Raw genomic sequence first — 23,962 nt, 5'->3', positions numbered from 1 at the left:
GTTTAACTTCTCAAATTTCTTTTTGATTTTGACACAGAATATCAGATACCCGCTTATGCTTTGTTGATAGTGTGATTCTTTTAGCTCCTTTTAGAGTCTCTCTTCCCTCTTTCATGAAATAGGACTACTTCACATTACAGATTTTGCTGTGAAATAATACCAGCTCCTTCACAGGGCTGGCAAAGTAAAATCATAGGATTCTTTATCTCAGGGCTGTCAAGTACATATTTATGCATTCATAGTGTCTGATTTTCATCTTGAAATGTTTCAAGAATAGTTTATTAATATATAAGAGATGGATAATCTCTTCCCTGGGACAAAAGCAGCTACAGATTTTAGAGCTTGAATACCTGATTTTAGCAGCCAATTCCCTTGATGTCTTTATCAATTTTTAAAATGTGTGAACATACATACACAACCTTTTAATAGCCTTAGGAGAAATACCCGATATACATAGAAGGTATCTGACTATGCTTCATACATATTGGGACATGTAGGAAGTAGAAAATTATATTTTAGTCATTACTATCTTTGTTTTTTAAGGCTAACAGTTCTGATACAGCTATAGATGAAGTCCTAATTGGTATGATGAACAATCAATATTAACTATTATATTAGATCATCTCAGAAGCTTGCATCCAATCTAACCAACTCTTTTAAAAAATATTTCATTTATTTATTTACCCATCTATCTATTTATGCATTCATTTATTTATGTATGCATGCAAGAACTAAGGTGTAAGCCAGAGGTATGGGGTGGGGGCGGTGGATAAGTATGAGGATTCACCAGAGACAGAGTGGGGAGCAGAACAGGTGGATCCACTGAAATCCACTGCTGAGCGGAGCAGCAGGGAGACAGGAGAGGTCTGCTGTGCCCTGTGGGTCACTTCCTGGACGGGGCTAGAACTCAGGCCACAGTGGCTAGTGATAGCTTGATAGTATGAGACTTTAACACCTGCACCATGAGGGAGGGCCCATCCAACTCATTTTTAAAAGCAAATATGAAAAACACACAGGAAAAAGGCAATCTGTCTTTTGGGATTTCCATTCAAATGGACTGAGTAAGTCTTAGGATACCAGCATATAAGATAAGCATGAATGAATAAGAACCCCAAGGCACTCACACTCAGGGAGGAGGGAAGACATGCACAGGTCTAGGAAGGATTGGAGCACATGCCATGACACCCCCCACACCCCCAGCCTGTGTGAGTGAGCAGGAGAGTGTGGCTAGCGGGAAGGTGCCTTCAAAGGGCTCCCTATTGCAAGGCCCCCTCTTGGAGAGGGGCATACGTGGTTAGGGTGGTGAAGGGCAGTGTGAATCCACAGACATCCCAAGCAGCTCCAGGGATGAAGAGAAAACTCGTCATCATTGAGAAACCTGCAGATTGAACTCTGTGACATCACTGACTCGTAGTCTTTCCTAAGGGTCAGCCTCAAACTCAGTACTAGAAACTTCTCACATGCCAACTCACCTCACTCACAACACGTCTCAGACAAAGGTCTCAACACATCTTTCGCAAGGAGTTGCTGAAATTTACACTACAAAATGTTAAGGACCTTGATGCAAACTTTTAGATTCATATGTGTTGTTTGTTTCTGGTACCTAACAGAATCCAATTATTGGGTTGGTATTCTAGAATGACTAGGGTATTTTATATCTTCAACGGAATGAGATGGCCTGGGGGTTGAGAACAAAATAAAGATTTTCCCAAATAATGAAGAGAAAGCTTTCCAGTGAAAAGCATCCCCAAACACACAACTTCAGCTCAGTAACATTCAAAATTAAAATTTCCTATTTTTTTCCTTTTCTTTGGCGAAGAAATTTCTATCCTTCCTTTTAATAAAAATAAGTACAACCTAAATCTTTCTTGACATTTCTAATCTAATGAAGGGACAGAAAATAAAGTGCTATGCTTCTTGTCATTTTCCCAAAAGGCTTTGAAATAAACTTGTTCAGTGATGACAGCATAATAATGAAAGTGTATAAGGAAAATAGCACTCTGACAGGTTTTCAAATACCGTGGTGGAAATAAGGAAAGTAACTCAACTCACTGCAAGGCACGGTGATGCCCCAAGCCCGAAGTCAAAAATCAAGAAAATAGTATGGAAGCAGCACAGAATGAGTGTGGTTTGTATTGAAAATCGCTTGGGAGAAAGCGACAGAGATAGTGCTGTGTGCTAAGAGATGGAATTTCCAAAGGGCAGGTATGTGTGAGGTTAGGTCTGCATTTCCACCTGCCGTTACTCCGCGAATAAAGGAAACCAGAGCTGCGTGTTTTACATGAGGTTAAGCAAAGAGGAGAGTCATTTCCTCACTTCAGTTCAGAGACAGAGAGCGATGATAATCGGGAGCTTTCATTTTGAAGAATGGAATGAGGGAAGATACTGTCCATCTTAGAAAACAGGTATCTAAAATCTACTATAATAACACCAACAATGATTGGAAATATCCCTAATAATGAGAGAGACCGCACTTGCTGACTGTATTCACAGAAAGGCTCTAGGCTTTACTCGTGGGTTGATTCCAGCCAGGACTCAGCCCCAGCCACTGAGGTGGGCAGGATCAACCACAGCTGGAAGGTAGGGGCCTCAGAGAATGCGAGTGATTTTACCAAAAACAGAAAAGCCATTGTTACAAATATCAGAGTTGAATCATATCTGATTCCCAAATCTATGTGTGTCCCAATACACACACATCTCCGTTGAGAAGTGACAGATAATTTAAATAAAAAATATTCAGGGCCCTCCCCGGTGGTGTAATGAGTTAAAGCACAGTGCTATGAAGCTACACAAAGTCAATGCAACATGAGTTCAATCCCAGGTGTGGGCGGTGACCCACAGGGTGCAGCAGACCTCTCCTGTCCTGCCCTCAACTCCCCTCATCAGTGTATTTCAGTCCATTTGCCTGTTCTGCTCCCCACTCTGTCTCTAGTAATCCTTTCACTCTCCATATCTCTAGCCTGTACCCCAGGTCTTGTATGCATCAATGAATAAATCTTTAAATAAATAAATAAATGAGCAACATTCAACCTCCCCAGTATTTTGAGTTACAGACCATGTCATTAAATAACACAATGTATGTGTCTCGTATCTTAGTCTTTCCAAATATTTTTGATTACTTCCTTTCAGAACAGACAGTGGTCAAGAGAATATCTAGAAATATAGTATGATAAATAAAGTAGTCAGACATTGGCCTCTTTTATTTATACTAGCCTAATAGGATGCATTTTTCTGTTTCACGATGCCTTTATTCTTAGATCTAGAATAGTTTAATATAAATAAAGGAGGATTAACATGTCATCTCTGAATAAATGGGAAGATTATGTAATAATTAGTACCGGAGCATTTGAGGTATTTATTTGAAAAACAATTTGATTTTCAGATTGAACAACTTAAAAAGATTTGATAGGCTTAATAATTAAATATAACTAATAGAAACAGAAATCTAAGAGAAACCAGAAGTAAATTACTAAGCACCATTGAGATAAGACTAATCTCAACAGTGGAATAAATCACAAATAAAAAGACAGAATTTCATTACACATAATGAACTATTTATGACCAAAAATAAGAATAAAGGAAAGCAACAAACTGTACATGTGTTACAAATGCAAGATTATACACCTTAATAGAAAGATCAATTTATGTAAAAATGTAACTTAAAATCTGAACAGCACACAAGATGAAAATATAATTTACAAAGGATTAGCAGTGGTTTGTCTAGCTTCAGCTCTTCTGCTCTTGAACACGCTGTATTGCCTTAAAGTAGCCAAAATTAAATGAAGAGCACTTAGTGATCTTAACACTCTTGATTTTTGCCTATGGTGCACATGTGAACACTCCATTAAAATGAAATATGCACACAAGCACATACAAAGTCCTTTTGGCTCATAAAAATGCTTAAAAAAGAAGCAATCTCTTGAAAAACAAAGTTAAATTGTCCAGGTGACTGTAAAGTGACAAAAAAGACTGTGTAGAGCTGAGAGTCAGTGGCAGGAACAGCTGGGTTGACCCAGCAGGCTGCACATCAATTCAGTTGCATGTGAGGATGAAGCAAAACCCTAGTGCTCATCAATGTCATGCATCTGTCAATCATTGCAATTGATTGGTAAATCTTTTAATGCTATTTAAGAGACTAAGGTCCTGTTAGAAAATTACTTTCAACTTTTCATTTCATGGATGGAAAGATAACTTTTATTTCATTATTAGAATTTTATTTACTTGGAATGTAGCTTTGCCCACTTCATCGCCTTGATGTCAGATGATTTGTAAACCTGCAAATCAATCACATATTATCATTGTAAGTTTAAATTCCCACAATAAAGGCAGGATTGCACAGGGGAGAGAAATCTAGGAAAGTAAGATGTTCACCTGTCAGCCCAGGGAAAAGGTTCTCTTGTATTTGCTCTTAGGGCATATCTCAGTTATTACAGTTGGTGATGTTCTTCTAGAATTAGTTTTATGTTAAAATGGTTTTAAAACTATAAATACACAATATTAATACAGATATTGACACACAAGATGACCTTTAAATAGTGAACAATGGAAAATGCTATCATATTTTAGTCTTTAGTAGTCAACTCAGGAAAGATATTTTGATGTCTGACAAGACATAATAAAAGAGAAAATTTGAACAGAGTATATATGAAGATGATGTCGAATCACATAACCATGTCCTCATCTTGAAGTTTTTTGATTTTTTTTGATATTAAAATGGTTTTAAAACACCATAAAAGATAATACTTATGGGTCACTCTTAGCAAATTTTAGTCATGGTGAAGTTTATTATGCAGGCAAGGTGTAAAGCACTGGTTTTTGTTGCTGATTGGAAGAGAGTGATATCATGATTAGTTCCTGTTCTGTTGAATTTTATCTCTTTTAAATAGAGAAATTTCAAATTAATATATCACAACAAATATTATTTCTACATGATTTTTTAAGAGAGCCAGAACATACCGTCATATAAACTAATTATAGAATAGCATTACCAACTGTAATAACTAATCTTTATTGGTCAATCCTAATGTATATTTGCAGTCGATGATATACATATGTCGATATCTGTATTAATATTGTGTATTTATAGCTTCAAATTTGAAAGAGGCCATGAAGTTCCTAGTGCTATGGATTGACCTTAGATTCTGATTGCTTGGGGGAAAATGTTCTAATTCTTATTACACAAGGAAAAAATTATGGGTTGTGATTATGTGCCATTTATCAATATTCCACAATTTCTGCCAACACTGTGGCATAGAGTTATGGAAGCCCGTCTTTTTAAAATATGTCATATTAACATCTTAGGCATCTTCATGCAATGAATTAATCTACCTCCTGAGCTGTCTTTTTGACTTAGCATAGGGAAGAGTGCAGCCAATTTTCAAAATAATTTGCTGAGAGAAGAAAGAAGATATCACTATTAAACAGTCAGGCTTGTATGGGTGTGTTTTCCTGAACTTACTAATTACTGTTGTCTGAGTAAATACAGCTTATTGTATGTGATAGTCTAAGTAAAATAATTAAATCCTCTATCAACATAAACTGTTATTTCCACAAGAGAAATGACCTGCATGAAAGTTGCGTTTTCTTTTTAAACATAACTCATGTTGGTGTATTGAAGAAGAGACAGCAATGAGTTTTTCAAATCTATGCATAAATTTAAGTGCCTTACCTCCCAATATTCTTTTTAAACTCAAGTCACAGCTACATAGCAAACATAAGTTTCAAAACCTTAAATTTAAGACATAGCAATTAATGGTTTAAAAGTGACTGGTTCAAATCCTGGAATTTCAGTTTTCTTAATCTGTCCTGGGGGGGTTTGTGGGGGAGTGCTAACTGCTCTGTCTATATCCTGAGATTATTGTGAGATGAGATGAGATGAGATGAGATAATGTACTTACTTAGCATATGTAAACATAAGGGACTGTTAATGAATTATTAATTAATGAAGATGGTTATGAGTAATAGTTCACATTGGAGGAAGAGTTCTTCCCAGAAAATGACTCATTAAACGGTTATTTCAAGGTAATCAATTTTCTGGACTATATTTAGCTTTTATTTACTCATTTATGATTTGTAGTCTACTTTATCCCTTCAAAGGATTAAGCTCACAATGGCAAATTCATATAAACAGACTAGGAAATAAAAAGATGAAATTCTACTTTAATAGATGCACTCTCATCCCTCATCTAGATAAACTAGTTGTTGTTTTGTTGTTGTTGTTGTTGTTGTTGTTGTTTGTTTGTTTGTTTGTTTCCATATGTGAGCATAAAATTAGACCTGAGTTTTCAGGAAGGCATGGAAAAATGCAGAACCAGAAGCACACACACACACACACACAAAAAAAAAAGTACACAAATTACACACAGTAGATGCTCAATAACCACTAAATGATTAAATGCTTGTTGTGCTAACTTGGAAAAATTTTATACTCCACTTAAGTCTCTTGACACTAAACATTTGGGTGTAACACATCAAGTAGATCTTTTTATAGGGGCCAGTGAGTGACTTAATTGTATTTTATAAACTCTGTAAAATCTTTCTAATATATATTTTATACTGTCCCTTCATAAATCTACTTATATTAAATCGTAACCCAATGAAGGCTTTTTTTTTTCTGAACATTTATAAGGTATTCTGATCTTTAAAACTTGATTTCTATGAAACCAATTTTGAGAACTTAAAGGAAAACTATTACCCTGAGGCACTATCACTGCATCTCTTGTTGGCAACTGTTGAAAATAACAAGCTTCCCTTTGTGGTTTGGTTTCCAGTGCTTACCTGATGAAACTCATGACAGTTTCATGAACTGGTCACTCACCATCTTTGCCTATAAGACCAGCATCAGACCCATCAGTCTTAATTTGGGAATTAGGAATCTGCCCTGAAATCTTGTTCACAACAAGACACACCGCAGACAGGTAGGCTGGAAGGAAGGTAGGTCATGATGAGACGGAGCTCTGTGTCTACACACAAAAGCCCTCAAGGATTATCCTCCCAGCTGCGTGCATCTGTTCTTTTTTAAGATGCATTTATTTATGCATACAGAACTGGAGTACAGGTTAGAGGTGCAGGGGCAGTGAGAGAATTAACCAGAGACAGAGTGGGGAGCAGCACAAGCAGACTGAAGAAGCCCACTGCTGAGGGGAGCAGCAGGGATACAGGAGAAGGTTGATGTGCCCTGCGGGTCTGCCTTGGGATCACAGGCACTTTACCTATTGCACCAGCCTTCATCTTTTACTGGAGAAAACTATCTAAGAGTTGACTAACTAACTCTTCAAAGTCATACAGCTGATCATCCTTCCTGTGAAGCTATCAGAAGGTATTATAATCCATACATTGGCATGGGATGGGCTTTGCTTATTATTCACAAGATATTAGACATCAGTAGAAAATGAGAAAACTCTGTGATTTGACAATGGATCACCAAGTCATACTGATGACCACCCACAAGGCATAAAGTTGATGCTGCAGAAAAAATCAGATTAAGAAGGGGAGAAGCTGTTGAGAACAAAGAATACATTTCTGAATTAAAACTATCTACATTCTAGCATTACTAGCTTAAACTGAACCAGCATGAGTGCCAGCTTCAGAATTTTGTGATTTTTGCATGTAAATCTTCCCAAGCATTCATTACTCTACATCTAGACCTGGAGATTGAATGCCTGCATTAACATCATATTCTCAAATTTCTTCTCAAGGCAAAAATCGCATTCCTACGATAGCAGCTCCTCACATTATTCTATTTTCCCTTACCCATAGAAAATGACAATTGTTTCCCATCAATCCGCTAACATTCTTTCTGGAATTGTACAACAGTTTTGGTCCTTCATATGATTTTTCTCTCCAACCCTCTGATTTTTCAAATGTCATGCTTTGTTCCTCATTTTCCAACCTTCAGTCATTTTGTTGTTATCTTTCTATTATAATTCCACTTAAATTTTGATATCAAATCAGAGTATTTCAACTGAATGGAAAATGTGTGCATTGGTATAATTATCTCTTTGTTCATGTAACAATTCTGTCAATCAAATTAATATTCCCCTTTTAGGAAACTATTCTTCATCCCTTGTTCTCGCTTTCTAAAGATTATGAGTTGCATTCTTAATCCTTGTGCACAAGATATGCATTTAACACACAGACACACCAGGACCTAATATCTGGCATTTCTCTTGCCAAAGTAGGATCTGGAAGAATGTTAGTGCAGAGATAATTCTTTATTTATTTCATTTTGTGTATCAATGTAGGAAGTAAAAGCCATCTGATACTGAAGCTTGCATTGGAGGCAAAGACAGGTGTTTAGATTTGAAATGATAAAGATGTCTGTTGTTTTGTAGAGTAACTCCCTATTTTCCAAAGTTTCCAGTATCTCAAAGGATGTTTATTCCTCAAGAACATTAATACACTTGTGATCAAAAAAGTTTGAGTCAAAGACAGACTGGCAGGCCTGGGTTTCGGCAGTCTTTAATGTGTATGGTAATGTGTTTAAAGTGTTTTGTGAATCACCAAAGGGTATTAAGTTGCCCTAATAGTGTTATTTTTTAAATGCATTTCACCTCAGAACCTCAGAGCTCTCATTCTCCCTGATGCATGCTTTGGAAAATGCTATTCTTGATGCTTGTTATGAGCACAAGAGCAATTACACTGTGATCCCTCTTCTGTTGGTGACTTTTGTTCATGTATAAAACTCATGTAACATGAGCTGGTCCAAAACACTCAGGGTGCAAAGAATCTCAGATTTCATTAATTTTTCTAAACCAGATTAATCGACCCAACTATCCACTCCAATGACTAAGTCCTGGCCATTTTGCATTTGTCATGGTTCTCTTCGTGTCAGTAGCTTTCTGTGAAAGCAAGCTTGGTAATTTATGAAGTGGGGGCTTCGTTCACATCATCCCATCCCCTGAATACACTCATATTTCTAAGATCTTTCTTTTGGCTCCAGAGTCAAAGTACACAAAAGCCACCATAACCTTCTCTGAGATCATGCTTCCTGCAAAGTACATAGCCGCCATTAGAGAACTAGCTGCGTCTCATCACTAAAGGCACCAAATCACCTTTCTCCCTCTCAACCTGGGTCTCTCTCATTTTTCTCAAACTGCCTTTAATAGTTTCCCTTAGGACAATTCAGCTGATTTGTCTAGTATACAGAAAGTCACTCAAATGGTGTCTTGAGCTCTTGCTAAACCTAATGTGAGAGTCTATTGACTCCCGCCTATGAGGTGAAAACAGGAAATCGCACATACACATGCACACAAATATAGGAAAGAAAAACTGATGGATTAATAACTCACAGTCATATGCAGAAAACCATCTATTCAGTTGAATTTGGTGGACACAAACCAGATTCCTGATACCAACAGTTCAGAAGTTTCCTAATTCCTTAGAAAAGGAAATGTTTGATTAAGATGCTACTCTTGTTGATTAACTTAAAGATCGACATTAACCTTGCATTTAGATCCCATGAAAGGAAAGCTTAATATCAGAATTCAGAATTGCCCAGTTCTGTTTCATTTTTTTTAGTATGTGGCCTGTTATCATTACGTCATTTATCTTTTTTAGATAAAGAAAGAAAATGAAGTCATTAAAGTATGATTGATGTGGGTCACTCTGATTTCAGGGTGATAAAGTTTTTTTTTTTTTTCTAATCAGTTAAGATGAGACATTTTTTCCAGATAATAGAATTCTGTATTTATTTAAAAAATATCAGCAAAGACTTCCATGTTATGTTGCCACTGTTAACACAACATAAATAGTATTGAGTGCATCCACTAAATAGTGGATTAAAATAAAGTTTCAAAAAGGAAAGCACTAATATCAGCAAAGACATTATCTTGGTCATTCTGGCTCTTAGTTCTAAGTAATTCCAAATGACAAATAAGCAAACACTGAATACTAAAGATGAGACTGTAACTCTGGAAGAGAATTGCACCTGTCAGCCTCACACCAGGTCGCAGTACAGATGTGGGAGGCATCAAAGCACAGAGGCACATGGATTTGAGCTTGGGTGAGCACAGAGTGCCAGACTGGGGTCTTTAAACAAAATATGGTGACTCTGAAGATGGAAGGACAATTGATCCCTTTTCCAATGTAAGCGGCCACGTGCATTTTCATATGAACGATGGGTCAGAGAGTAATCTATGAATAATTAATAGGAGTCAATAATTGCTCACACACAAACTGATCTATTGAAGCCTTTGTTGCTTTTGTTTTAAAAGACCACTGTAGGCACTGGGAAGGGAAGGAAACCCATTCAGCCTTCTCTGTGGGTAGCAGGGCTGTTACCTGCTGCTACCTGCCTCTGTGGGCCCTGCAGTTCTAGCACAAGCCTCGAACGGCACAGGTAGGAAGTTCAGGAATAATGCTCCTGGAGAACAGAGTATGTAGCATGAGCCCCAGGGAGGCTGGGACACAGACGGGAGCCTTTTTCCTGCTCAGTTTGCCAGCAGGAGGGATGCGGTGTGGGTCCCACAGTGGCCCAGGGCCTAATGATGCCCTCTGCCTGCCCTCCCCTTCCTGCCTCACGGCCCCACTCTCCGGTGGACACTAGCCCAGGGTGCGGGTCCCAGAGCCACTTCAGGGGAACCAGAGTAAGCTACCCTCTTGTCAACACAAAGAGTGGAAGTTGGGGAACAGCCCCTCCTGTGCCACCCACATTCAGTCAAGATCAGAACTGCCCCTGAATCACCCCCACCGTGCAGTGCTAACTTTCCTAGTTAAAAGAAGAATGAGTAGCTTATCCTAACTCTTTGCCCTTTCCCTCCCTCGTATAGTCCTGAGCTCTGGCCTTTTAAGATATAGTTTCTCACTGTGGTCATTTCATCGTGGGGCAGTGCAATGTGGTGTCCCTCGTCTTGTCCCTTCTTGACTCCCTGCTTATACTTCTCCAACTGCAAAACAGACCAGACCAACAGAGGCTCATACTTTGGCCCAGGTATTTGCAAGTGCTTATTGTATACATTTCTAGGGAATAATGCATTTTTTAAAGGTTTATTTATTTATTTATTGTTGCATACAGAACTGGCGTACAGGCCAGAGGTGCAGGGACAGTGAGAGGATTCGCCAGAGACAGGGTGGGGAGTACAAGGCAGATTGATGAAGTACACTGCTGAGGGGAACTGCAGGGACACAGGAAAGGTCTGCTGCACCCTGTGGGTCACCCCCAGGGCTGGGGATTGAACTCGCACCAAAGTGGCCGCACTAGCTTGCAGTATTTTGCTCTAACCTGCTGCGCCACCAGAGAAGGGCCCATACGTGTAATTATTAACCATGTTCAGGGCTACTCAGCTGTGCTGAATGTGAAATCAGGGAGGACCATGGAATCCTTCCCAAGGCAGGTGCTGAAATGCTCAGAATTTCTAAAGGAAAAATCCTCACTGTATCTGGCAATGCTACTTGCTGAAGCTTCCAATGTGGATACACATTTTGCTGTCTCCAATACTGGGTGTAAGTTGAGGTGTGAGTTTTCAGTTCTTGTAGACCTTAAATACAGTCACAGAGTATGCTCAGAAGAGGTGTTTGTCTCTTCTTTAGTGAGTCACTGCTTTATCACGTGCACACTAACACCTATCTTCCTATTAGACTCGAGAGGTTACTCTGTCCTTACATCATGGTGACATAAAGTTGCTTTTAAGGCAAGTAGTCAGGTTTCTGAGAAGCACTGTCTTTTGAGAAATAATGCTAAGATCAACCCATTGCTGATAGAAGAGGCATATCCATGGAGAACTTCCTCTTCCCTAATTAACTCTATTCTCAGCTAGTGAAAACCACTTTTCCTGGACAAAATTTTTAAAATTTTAACAACATTTTATTACATAGGCATGGCATGTTTGCAAGATGACTCAAGATTATATACTGAACAGGTGTAGATTAGGTTCCAGAATCTATAACTCCACTGGATTATAATGTAATGGAAGGGATAAGATACTTCACTTCCTGTCTGTTGGAGTCTCAAATGGACGATCAGGAGCCAGCTGGCAAAACAAGTATGTTTCATAATGTGTATAGTAATAAATGCAAAGAATCATTAGGAAGGTAGAATAATTGTCAAAGAAGATTATGTCCTGATTGGAAATCCTAATATAAACAAAGCAGAATGACTTCAACAAGTGGTAAGATGATCAGTGACAGAAACCTAGAAATAGACTTATACAGACAAATATGAGAGACACCTGTCTCGCTCTAATAGAAGATGGGTTCTTGCCCAAAACTCAAGGATGTATTAGCAGGTCTAACCCTACATGTACATGGGCAAAATATTTGAGCTATGTACATTTCTAGCATTCAAACTCATCAAGTATTCCATAGGATTTAACTTCATTTTCTGTTTACCTTTTTATAGGACAAAGAATGTACAGCAGAGTGTTTTTTCTTGTCAATTGATAATTTGTCTTTTTTATATATATATATACTAAGGCCTTGCATGAGGGAAATTATCCTCTTAATAGACAAGGGAAATTATCATCTTAATAAACACACATTTCAATCTGCAGAGCTCAGGTCCAGAGTAAGAGTTGTGGAAAATTTTCTCTAGTACAGCCCCTTGAGAGATGGTGAGTCAGCCTCATTTATAGTTCTTTGAACCTTAACATGGGTATAAAAACCACAACAGAAGAACAACAATTGTTTAACCTTAAGGGCGCTGCAAACAGTAAGAAGAATTAGAAAGCAAATGTGTTTGTTCTAGCATTAAACTAGCTCTTTTTCTGAATTAGTTCTCCCATTATGCATGAGTGGAAAAGAAATGTTATTATCAGAATGTCCTGCCTTAAGGTCTGTGCTACATGCGCAGTGTCTTTCCAGAAGGTTCCACCAGCATAAATGACCAATATATACCACTTGAACCCAACCCAAACCTTCACAGGCCTTTCACTAGGATAATTACAAGCTGGTCAGTAGCCTGTGATGTACATAGTCTAGCAAAACATCTGTGGCTAAAATGTTTCCCATTTATTAACTAGCCAGTCAGATCTGGTCTTCAGGAGCTCACACAGGCTGCAAGGAAAGTGTCCTTTTGCTTGTAGTAGGTCCCTAAATAAACGAGCATCGTTTCTGTTCAATTGTCCATTGATTATATTTTGTTTGTACTTTCCACATTTGAGTATCTGTAAATGTGTCTATTCTCTAAGTAAGTAGAGATGAGTAGCTATATACTATAAGTAGCTACACAAGATAAAAAAATGTTTAAAAAAATGAGACAACTGGTTACTGGATTGGGATTGGTAGATGCAGAGGTTCAGTAAAACTATCAAAAGAAAACAACAACAACAACAACAACAACAACAACAGGTTCATGCCCTTTCTTGGCTTACTAAGATTATGTGAAAAGTAGTTAGACTTTATTACATTTTGAACTGAGATCCAGAAGGACCTATTTCTATACCTGTTATAGAGTCAGAATTCCTAGCTTCCTTAATCCATCTGTACCCAAAGCATAATGTCCTCATTGCCTGAGAATCTACATTTCAATCCCCCATTGCTTAGTAAATCTACATTTCTCACCATCATAAGGGCTGAACAGCTCACTAGTTACCAATTATTGAGTGTCCTGATATTTCACATATTCTTCTGGCATCTTTAAAACATATTAAAATATATTAACTTGTTTAATCTTTACAACGATATTGCCAGATGGTAATAACCTTACGTAATTTGTCAATCTTAGTATGGAAAACATAGGGAAAGTACATTTGAATCTAGGGCCAGCCTATTCTAAATTCTATCCCATGCATTCATGAGTTACAGCCAATTATTGTCATTGTTTCAAAGTTTTTCATTTTCATTCTTTGCATTCTTTATCTATTCAGAGGAAGAAAATTTCAGAGCATCTTTACTATCTATAAACTGCAACATAAATTAAGATGCAGATGAACTCTGGGAGAACTTTGCTCAAAAGACTTCCCAGTTATTATTAATTAAACAAATCAAGATTGGCCCGAGGGGTTCAAATGGATATAAAGAAAGTCAATAGCTAGTGATAGAATCCGGGGACAAAGGTGCCTATAAAATAGCCCAGGTGGACTAAATCAGAGCTGTCAAGACCTACTAAATGTCCAGTTTGAACAGCTTGCTGGGAATAGTTGCCCAAATTAACAACGGAGCATGGGCAGAAAGTTCCAAACTGACCAACACTCACGCTGCCTGGGGGGGCGCTAGTGAGCAGTCCGCCATAGTGAAAATGCGACGTCACCACCAACCAAAAGGCTGAAAACATGGGAAATCAGGGCCCCCTGCCAACCCTGGTGGATGCAGAAGTTCTGCCAGCACCCCAATAAAGACCTCTTAAACATACCTTCCCAGCCTCCTGGGGAGAACCAGCCTGAAAACCTTCTTGGGGCTCAGCACAGATGTCTAGTAAAATCCTGCCTGGGTGTAGAATCTCTTGTCTCCTTGTCAAATTCTTTACAAAAGTCCAAACCTCTAAGGAGTCCCAGGCCGGTAGTGCAGAGAAATAAGATCTTTTCTGTCATTTTGTATTATGGCATGATAGAATTTCTCGACAAATGCCAGGTTACTTGTCCGTGAGACTATGCGGTGACATTACATTTTCCTGCACAAGCTGAGGATTCCTGCAGCACTTGAAGGTTACAGCAGCGTACGGTGCTGGGACTTCATTGGGGCTGTGAAGGCTACAGCTGTACTTGACACTGTTCCCTCCAAACCCCCCGCCTTTGGGACAGGATGGGTTGTATGCTCACTTCCATTAGTTTTAGGTCGGAGAGTACCCTCAGCTATGAATTAGAGCATCCTGTGTTTCAAACACTGGTCCAGTTCTTATGCAGCAAATTTAATCCAAAGGCTTGTTAGATCAAACTTAACAGTGTATTTCATGTGCTTTAAAAAGATCCCATTTAATCTCTTGTTTTCAAAGAAAATTGCATTTGGAAAAATGCATGTTCTTCTTTCTTGCCATTTACTAATACTTACATTTTGGTTGAAAGCTGGAGATGATATTTTTACTTGTAGCTTACTCAGATTTATCCTTTCCTTGCTTAATTATGCTGACTTTTCCTTCCTTTGTGAGAGAAATGCAGGGTGGCTGCAATGATTTTCTAAAATATTATTTTATGAACAGGAACTACAAACAAACAAATTTAAGTTTTGACTGGTCTTATTTATTTTTCAATTGAGAATGTTCATAAGGGAAAAAAATTCCCAATAGGCTGAAAAAATAAAGTCTAACCGAAAGGAGTGTACAACCAAGAGATTAATTGATTATGCAGCGACAGGAATTTTAGAAAGTAGCAGCAGTCTTAGGAAGTGCACACAGAGGGAACTGTACAAAGTAGTAAACCACACCAGTTTCATTTTTTCGAGTACACTGAATGTGTCAGTCCATTTTCCTAGGATATCACCTCCTGAACCAGACTCCTGCTTCTCATGGGTTCTTTATTTTTAATAAATTTCCACTGAGCTAGCGTTGGTTTACATCATTATGTTGCAGGTATATGGTCTCACCTCTGTATACATGACATGTTAACCATCAAATTCTCGTCCTAGCCATCACCAAACAATTAACACTCTTTGCACATTGCATCCTCACCCTCCCGCCCTCAACCTCTTCCCACCTCGTCTCTACATCTAATGGCCTGTTTTTGTTGTGTTTGTTCATTTGTTTTGTTTATAGCTCACATACAAGTGAAATTCCACAGTATTTGTTTTGTTCCTTCTCCATTTCCCTTAGCCAAATCCCTTCAAAGTTCATCCATACTGTGCATATGGAAAAAAAAATCTTTTCTTTTTTTAGAGAGGGCCTGACACTTTATTATTTTTTTTAATAACAGCTTATTTTACATTATTTTGTACATTTTTTCCATCTCAATTGTAATCCCCGTGGATTTCCCATCACTGAGTCACCCGTGTGCCATCACCATAATCCCGTGCACTTCCCTCCCCAACCCCCCCCCCCGTTTTTGACCCCATTCCCCACTCCACCACCGCAAAATGTCTCTGATCTATAGCTGTTCATTATTCTTGTTATTTTCTCGCCTGGTCCATTATACTCCTGCTATGAGTGAAACCATCTGGTATTTTTCTTTCTCTTTCTGGCTTATCTCACTAAGCATGATCGAAAAAAAAATCACTTTATAGGTAAATAATACTCCAACAACTCTATGAAATGCTATCTTCTTCGCTTACTCATTCATTCATGGAGGTTGTCTCCATGTCTTGGCTATTGTAAGTAAAACAAAGTGCACCATGCTTTGCACCATGCTGATATTATTTAAAGCATTGGCGGGAGGAGAGGGAAGCCTAGGCATGACTTTAGGACTTACCTCCCATGCGGGAGTCATTACCTCCCAAACCCTCACCCTGTATCTGTCCTCTGTTACAGTAAGCTGCCTCAGCAATGGGAACTTTGAGGAACAATTTGCTTGAAGAAGGTTTCTTTCATGGCTTAAGAAGATAAGAAAACTTTGTACACAATTAATAATGTTTCTAGTTTTTGTAAACATTCCAACTCTCACAACCCATAGTGATATTTCCACTTTGACATATTGCCTTTTCTTTAGGAGGGGAAAATTGTGTCACCATGACTATTCACTGATGGTTTCAAATCCACACTTCCACTACCAAGGGTTCCATTTCACCAGCCTATTTTGTTTTTCTTTAAGAGAGCCTATGACGGGGAGAGCTATATAAATTTTATATGAATATTAATCTTTTTAAAACCATCTGAAATGGTTCAGTGATCTAATAGATAGAGAGTTTTATTGTACTGATGCATGTGTGATTTGAAAGATAATTACATAAGATTAAATTCCCTTTCTCAGCCAATCAGAAAAAAAGATCCCATTCATTTTTATGGTCTATAATAAACTTTGTGGATGAAAAATTGTGCTGTTAATCTCCAGTACAGTGACAGAAATAAAATATTATGAATAAAAATTTCCCATATGCTTCATGGACAAAAATATATATATATTTATATGGTCTCTGTTTACTAGAATCATTAAAACGCTGGATTCATTATTTATAGAATAGTACTATAGGAAAATGATAAAACAATAAGGAAATTACATAAAGAGATAAAATGTGAATCACATTTATCTAAGAGAGGAATTAATGTTGGTCATATTTCTATAAGAATGCTTTGAGCACACACACAATTGACTTGAATTCTTAGCAAGACTGATGCTAACCAAATAGACGAATACACTGCTTCCTGCAAATGAACAAGCAGTGGAAATAATGTATCATCCACCATTTGTACAGTATTTATCACCTGTCAAACTAGGATCAAAGTGCTTTTCGTATGTGCATTTAACCTTTTCTCTTGCTCTTTGGGGTTTGTTTTGTATCATCTACACATGGCAGATGAGAAAACTCTGGTTCAATGAGATAATACTTTGTTCAAGATACCCAGCGAGGAAGTCAGGGTGCCGGGGGTTTCTCAGATCTTTTCCACTGCAGTCTCTGATGTCTCTCCATTGCTAATCAGTGTTAGCACGTGATCTCAACAATCTTCCAGCTATCTCCAGCATGCACACTTGGAACAGTGTCTCTTGAAATGAATCTTACTGCATTCCTTCTCCTCTCACTTCATCTCCTTCAAGGTGGAGGCAGCTGTGGGATAAGATTCCCGTGCTACAGGGACGATGGTGTACACAGTTTGTAGGAAACATTTAAAAGTAAATAAGCAAAACCCACTATAGTCTACCTTCTTTTTTTAATTTTCACCATAGGCAGGCAATTTTCAACTGCAGCGGCGACGGAATGACGCTGTCTCCTGAGGCTGCTGCTCCCCGCCACTCACAGTTCTCTCTGACAGGCTGGACCTGTACCTCTGCCAGACATTCCCTCAAACACCCAGAAATATCACCGAGCCGCTTCCTCTCCATGTGCCCCACAGTGCATCCAGCAATCAATAATTTGACCCTTTTATCTTTCTAGCATCGGCTCTCCCCTCTCTCCTCATTATTTTTATTGACAGACATTCCTGGACATGATCTTATAAACTCGATTTTCGGTTATTAAAAAAGAAATTCCCATTAATTGACTTTTCTATATTAAGAAAGAAAATAAAAATAGCATTCATACCAATAGTTAGAGTCAACCACGTACATTTTTGGCTAGACGGTCTCGTCTGTTTCTATTTTCTTTTCTCTCACTGGTGCTGCCCCATTCTTGCTCTCTGTGCATAAGGATATTTTATAAATTGGGTTTTTACTTCACATAGAGTTGGCTGACTGCATTTATCATGCATTTAGTTGAAAAGGTAAGTGAATTATGAAATCAAAGGGAATAAATATTCTATTTGTGTCGTTTCCTACATTTCTAAAGATAATACAATAAATGACTGCTTACTGTAGAACATTCAGCAAACACAAAATACAAAGAAAAAGGAAAATCCCTCAAGCCCAGGGCCACTGTACTGTACTCTGGAAAGCCTGTCCCTCATGTTTTCTCATCTAACGTATCCCAATCACACCTTAGTTCACATCTCTGTCTCAGTCCTTCAACCCTCCCCTCTGAAGCTTCCTCGCCACCATGCCCTGGCCTATTTTTCCACTTTCACAAATGTGAGGAGGTCACCTTCTCTAGCTACCATCCCTCAACCCCTGACCTTACCTAGAACTTTCGCAAACACCAAGCTTTCTCTAAAGGCACTTTCCCCACATTGCTTAGGGTGTTTCATCCTCAGCTCAGTAGAACAGAAGGGCGATGACTGTCAGGGAAGGTTAGTAACACCATAGGGCTGACGCAGACGGGGGCTCCCTGAGGTTGAATCAGCTCATCGTGGAGAGCAGAACTCCCTGGACATTTCCCAGCTCAGGCCAAGATGGCTCCAGAATATGAGATTAGATATAAACCCTTAGATGATGGGAAGAATTTGGGAAGCAGCAGAAACTAAGAAAGTTTGGTGAGGAGGAGTGGGAATTGATTAAAGCGGGCTATAGGCCCTCCCTTGTGGCGCAGCGGGGATAAAGCACAGCACTAAGAAGCTTAAGCCACTTCCGCATGAGTTCGATCCCCGCCTGCCATGAAGGTGACCCACATGGTGCGGCAGACCTCTCCTGACCCGCTCACTGCTCCCCTCAGCAGTGTATTTCAGTGGATCCACCTGTTCTGCTCCCCACTGTGTCTCTATCTAGTGAATCCTCTCATCACCCCCACATCTCTGGCCTGCATCCCAAATCTTGTACGCATAAATAAATAAAAATAAATACTTATTTGCCTTACTAGATGTACTAGGTGAATTTTTACTTGGAAAAAAAATTAATTCATGGTTGTTCTGAGTGGCATTTGTATTTAAGTTTAGTTTATCGCCTTGTTTTTGACCTTGTTTAAAGTATTCTGTATTTTGTTAATAGTGGGGCTAGATATCACAAATTGTTGCAGTTTTCATAGTACCATTTTATAAAAAGATTAAATTTTCTCCACAAAATTTTCTAAGATTTTGATATGTGTTTACCAAAAAAAAAAAAAAAAATCATGGTAACTCTTTGTTTTTTCTTCCCATGAAGAATTTACTTGAGTGATTAATCACTACCACAGAGTGTCCTCTTTGCTGCAGAAACACATTCATACTAATTTAAAAGATCACGCCAGTTTGAAGTCACTCTGTGTAAACTTGCATCTATTGGTGAAGGAATATCCTAGTGGCCAATTTAAAAGACGCATGACTAGTCAATTCTTAAAGAAAACCAAAACAGATGCAAATACATATGTTTCTTGAGTGAAAAGTTTCTTTCTGCACCTAAATTGAAGTTTGGATTAATATGTGAATGATTTTTTAATTATAGTTAAATTAAATTCCGTAGCATCTTATAAGAATTTCCCCACCCTGTCACACAGCTTTGATCATTTCCCGGCAGAAATGAACAGATTTTCTCCTGCCTCGATGCAGTGCATCCGGTAAAGAAACTCCTGCAAGATCCACTTTGCCCCGACAAAGGAGGGCATTTACTGGTGTGGCTATTCACAATTGGGTAAAGCATAGACGCTGTCTGATCTGTGCCTTTGTGGGGAAAAAAAAAAAGTTCAAGAACCCCAAATAAAACCTTGATCAAATTGTAGCTAGCTCTACATTAGATTTTTGAAAAGACAATGTGTGCCGAAGTCTGTTATTTCCTGGCCACTGATGCTGACGGAAGGAAAATGCTTTTTAAATGCCTAGCAGACATGTCGGGGGTTTATTATCATCCTTCTGCACAAGTTATGCTAAAATATGCAAATATGCCTTAGAACCTAAGGTGTCTATGTACTTAACATACTTTCCAACCACTTTGCTCCATTTGGTAGAACCTGCTTTAAGATTAGAGCTTGCTATTTACTTTATTATCAATGACAACGCTTTACTGCAAAAGTTACTTTCCCCCTTATTTTTCCAATTTCATAGACACATTTTAACAATTTGCAAAAAGTAGAAAATATGAATCCTCCCCCGTGGTAACTGCCCTGTTTTTCTACTCACACCTGCTAAGAAAACACTGAGCCCCGATATGTCTCTAGTTAAGACTGTTCCTGAGCATCCAAGGATTGGTCAGGAAGGAACTCAGCCTTCACAGACCCAGACAGACTTCATTCCCTTTGCTTGCAAACCTTTCTCTCGTTCTCACTTACACACCCACACCAGGCACACATGTGCCTGGAAAATACTAGAACCCCAAGTACAACCTTGAATCAAATTCTATTCGCCCTACACTAGATTCTGCCTCTCAGGCTGCCCAGACTGTCAGTTTCAACATGGCCTCTGGATAGCATCAGCTCTTGAGGTGGCCAAGGTCCAGCGCTCTGGACCTTGTCTCAGACCACTGTAAGAGTGTGTCTCACAGGGACACGCATGGCAGATGGTGAGTGTGTGCTTAGGTTTTAGTCCAACCAGTTAGTATCTGTGATGTGTCTGCATTAGCTTGGGACATGGAGTGACTCTTCACAGGAGCCACGGTTGCTGCTATCAGTGTCTTTAGCCCACCTGACCCAGGCTCCTCACTCTGACTTTCTCCAAGTTACCTTCTCCCACCGTACCTCATGTTACACACAGATTGCACTCATCCCTTCTTTGCTATGTCTCATTCCCTCCTTCGCCTACACAGTGACATCCGTGGTAGCTCGGTAGTACCGTGGCCATCTCAACACAGAGACACCACTGTTCTTTCCTTCAATGCAATGAGAATTTAACTCTCAAAGACTCTGAATTGACTTAAAGAAAACACTGTCCATCCAGCAAAATACACATTTTTTTTATTAAAAAGTTTATTTTAACATCATTTTTCACATTTTTTTTTCATCTCAATTGTAATCCCCACGGGTTTCCCATCACCAAATCACCCCTGTGCCACCACCATAGTCCCGTGCATTTCCCTCCCTTCCACCCCCCCCGTTTTTGATCCCATTCCCCACTCCACCCCCACAGAATGTCTCTGGTCTATGGTTGTTCATTATTTTTGTTATTTTCTCGCCTGGTCCATTATACTCCTGCTATGAGTGAAACCATCCGGTATTTTTCTTTCTCTTTCTGGCTTATCTCACTCAGCATGATCTTTTCCAGCTCCATCCAAGTTGCTGCAAAAGACATGTGTTTCTCTTTTTTGGTTGCTGAGTAATATTCCATTGTATATATGTACCACATCTTTCTAATCCAGTCATCTACTTTTGGGCATTTGGGCTGCTTCCATGTTTTTCCAATTGTAAATAAAGCAGCAATAAACATGGGGGTACAAGTATCTTTTTCAATCAGTGTTTTTGTGCCTTTTGGGTAGATACCTAGGAGTGGGATTGCTGGGTCATAGGGAAGCTCCATGTTTAGCAGTTTGAGGAACCTCCAAACAGTTTTCCATAGTGGTTGTACTAGTTTGCATTCCCACCAGCAATGCAGGAGAGTTCCTTTTTCTCCACATCCTCGCCAACATTTGTTGTTGCTAGTTGTTTGAAGATGTGCCATTCTCACTGGGGTGAGGTGGTATCTCATTGTGGTTTTAATTTGCATCTCCCTTATTACGAGTGATGTTGAACATTTTTTCATATGCCTGTTGGCCATCTGCATTTCCTCTTTGGAGAAGTGTCTTTTTAGCTCTACTGCCCATTTTTTGATGGGGTTGTTTACTTCAATTTTGTTGAGTTTCATCAGTTCTCCGTATATTTTTGTGATCAGTCCTTTATCGCTACTTTTGTGTGAGAAAATGTTTTCCCAATTAGTGATCTTTCTGTTTGTTTTTAGTAATGTCTCTTTTGCTGTACAGAAGCTCTTTAACTTGATATAGTCCCATCTATTTATCTTTGCCTTCACTATTGTGGCGTTGGGTGCTCTGTCTTTAAAGATGTAAAATACACATTTTTTAATAATGATAAATAATGTGATCCTGAGTAGACACAAAGTTTTCAAGATTCTAGTATATTCAGTTATTGTAAAGTCAAGTCAGGGCCTCCCTGGTGGCCTCGGGTTTAAGCCTCGGCACTATCACCACTGCAGCCCAAGTTCAATCCCCGGCCAGGGAGCTGACCCACAGGACCTCTCCTGTCTCCCTGCTGCTCCCCACAGCAGTGTATTTCAGTAGATCTGCCTGTTTTGCTCCCCCCGCTCTATCTCTGATCAACCATTTTACCCCCTATACCTCTGGCCTACACCCCAGTTCTTCCATGCAAAAATAAAATAACAAAATATTTTTAAATGTAAATAAAATACAGATGCTTCCACATTAATCTGCATGTAGATTATTACAGTCTCTCGTAAACAGCTAGGCATTGAGCACTTGCAAGGGACTCACAGCTCCCATAAGAAACTTAGGGGTTTACCTGGGGAATACTGAATGCTTTACCTGATAGCTGACAATCATGGGGAAGGCAAAAGGGGGAATGAATCCTCAGGGTGAGAGGTTCAGATTTTAGATCCAGAAGATCATCATTACTTCTAATAACTACCAGATTGGGGTATAGGGCGAGGACCTGACGTTGGGACCATCCCAGGCTCGGCTTGAATTGTTCCCATCATGGCTCATGTGTGAGCCTCACTAGGTAGCGTCTGGGGAGGAAATTGAGGCTCTGGAATCTTCACATGTCTTGGAATCACTTGGAAATGGAGGCATTCTACTTGTGTGGGTTTATTTGTCTGCAAATTTATTGGTGTTTAAAAGCCAGTTTTAATATAGGTGCAGTATAACTCAAGACAAGCAGCAATGTTCACCAAACAAAGACCCTTTAAGAATGTTTTCTAGTGATATGTTTTCTAATAATAATGCCTAATGCAAATTTGGGCAAAGAATGCAAACCAATACGTTCCTTCTTTCTATGGGCTTAATCTTTCTAAGATCTATGTAGAATAGAGTCAACCAAGAAGGAGCAGGAGCAGTCAGTGAGCAAAGCTGTGTCTCTGGTTCTGTCGATCAGGAATTGTTTCATTACAGGTCAGCCTTAGACACAAATGTCAGTTTCCAATCATTTCACATTTCAGACAAAAAGTTTCTCCAATGCTTATAAGTAGGATTTCTAAAAAATCCTCTAAATACTATTTCCGTAGAACAACAAATATAATCAAATAATAAAATTCAAGAATGAAAAAATACACTTTGTACATGAGTGTGAAAACCTGCGAAATATCATCTTATATCTTGATTTACCACTAAATCAGTTTTTGTCTATTAAATATTACATGACCTTCTAGTGGATCAAGATAAATGCCCTAAACCCAAATAAGCTTTCATTAGACACAATGGCATATGTATCAGATTTAAATAAAACAGAAAAATACATCACAAGTCTTTGAGTTGCCTATTTTCCTATTTTTGTTTTCCTAATAATATTTTATATATAGTTATGATGACTTTCTCTCTATATATATATATGTGTGTGTGTGTGTGTGTGTGTGTGTGTGTGTAATCAAATTTTTCATTTTTTTTTCTTTTTGGGGGTCATTTTTTAAAGATTTATTAATGTATACAGAACTGGGGGATCATTTTTTAAAGATTTATTTATTCATACAGAACTGGGGTACAGGCCAGAGGCTCAGGGGCGGTGAGAGGCTTCA

The sequence above is a fragment of the Condylura cristata genome, unplaced genomic scaffold, assembly GCF_000260355.1.
Source record: "Condylura cristata isolate star-nosed mole 26May11 unplaced genomic scaffold, ConCri1.0 scaffold00042, whole genome shotgun sequence".
In the NCBI taxonomy this organism is placed as follows: Eukaryota; Metazoa; Chordata; class Mammalia; order Eulipotyphla; family Talpidae; genus Condylura; species Condylura cristata.
This window is presented reverse-complemented; position numbering follows the sequence as displayed.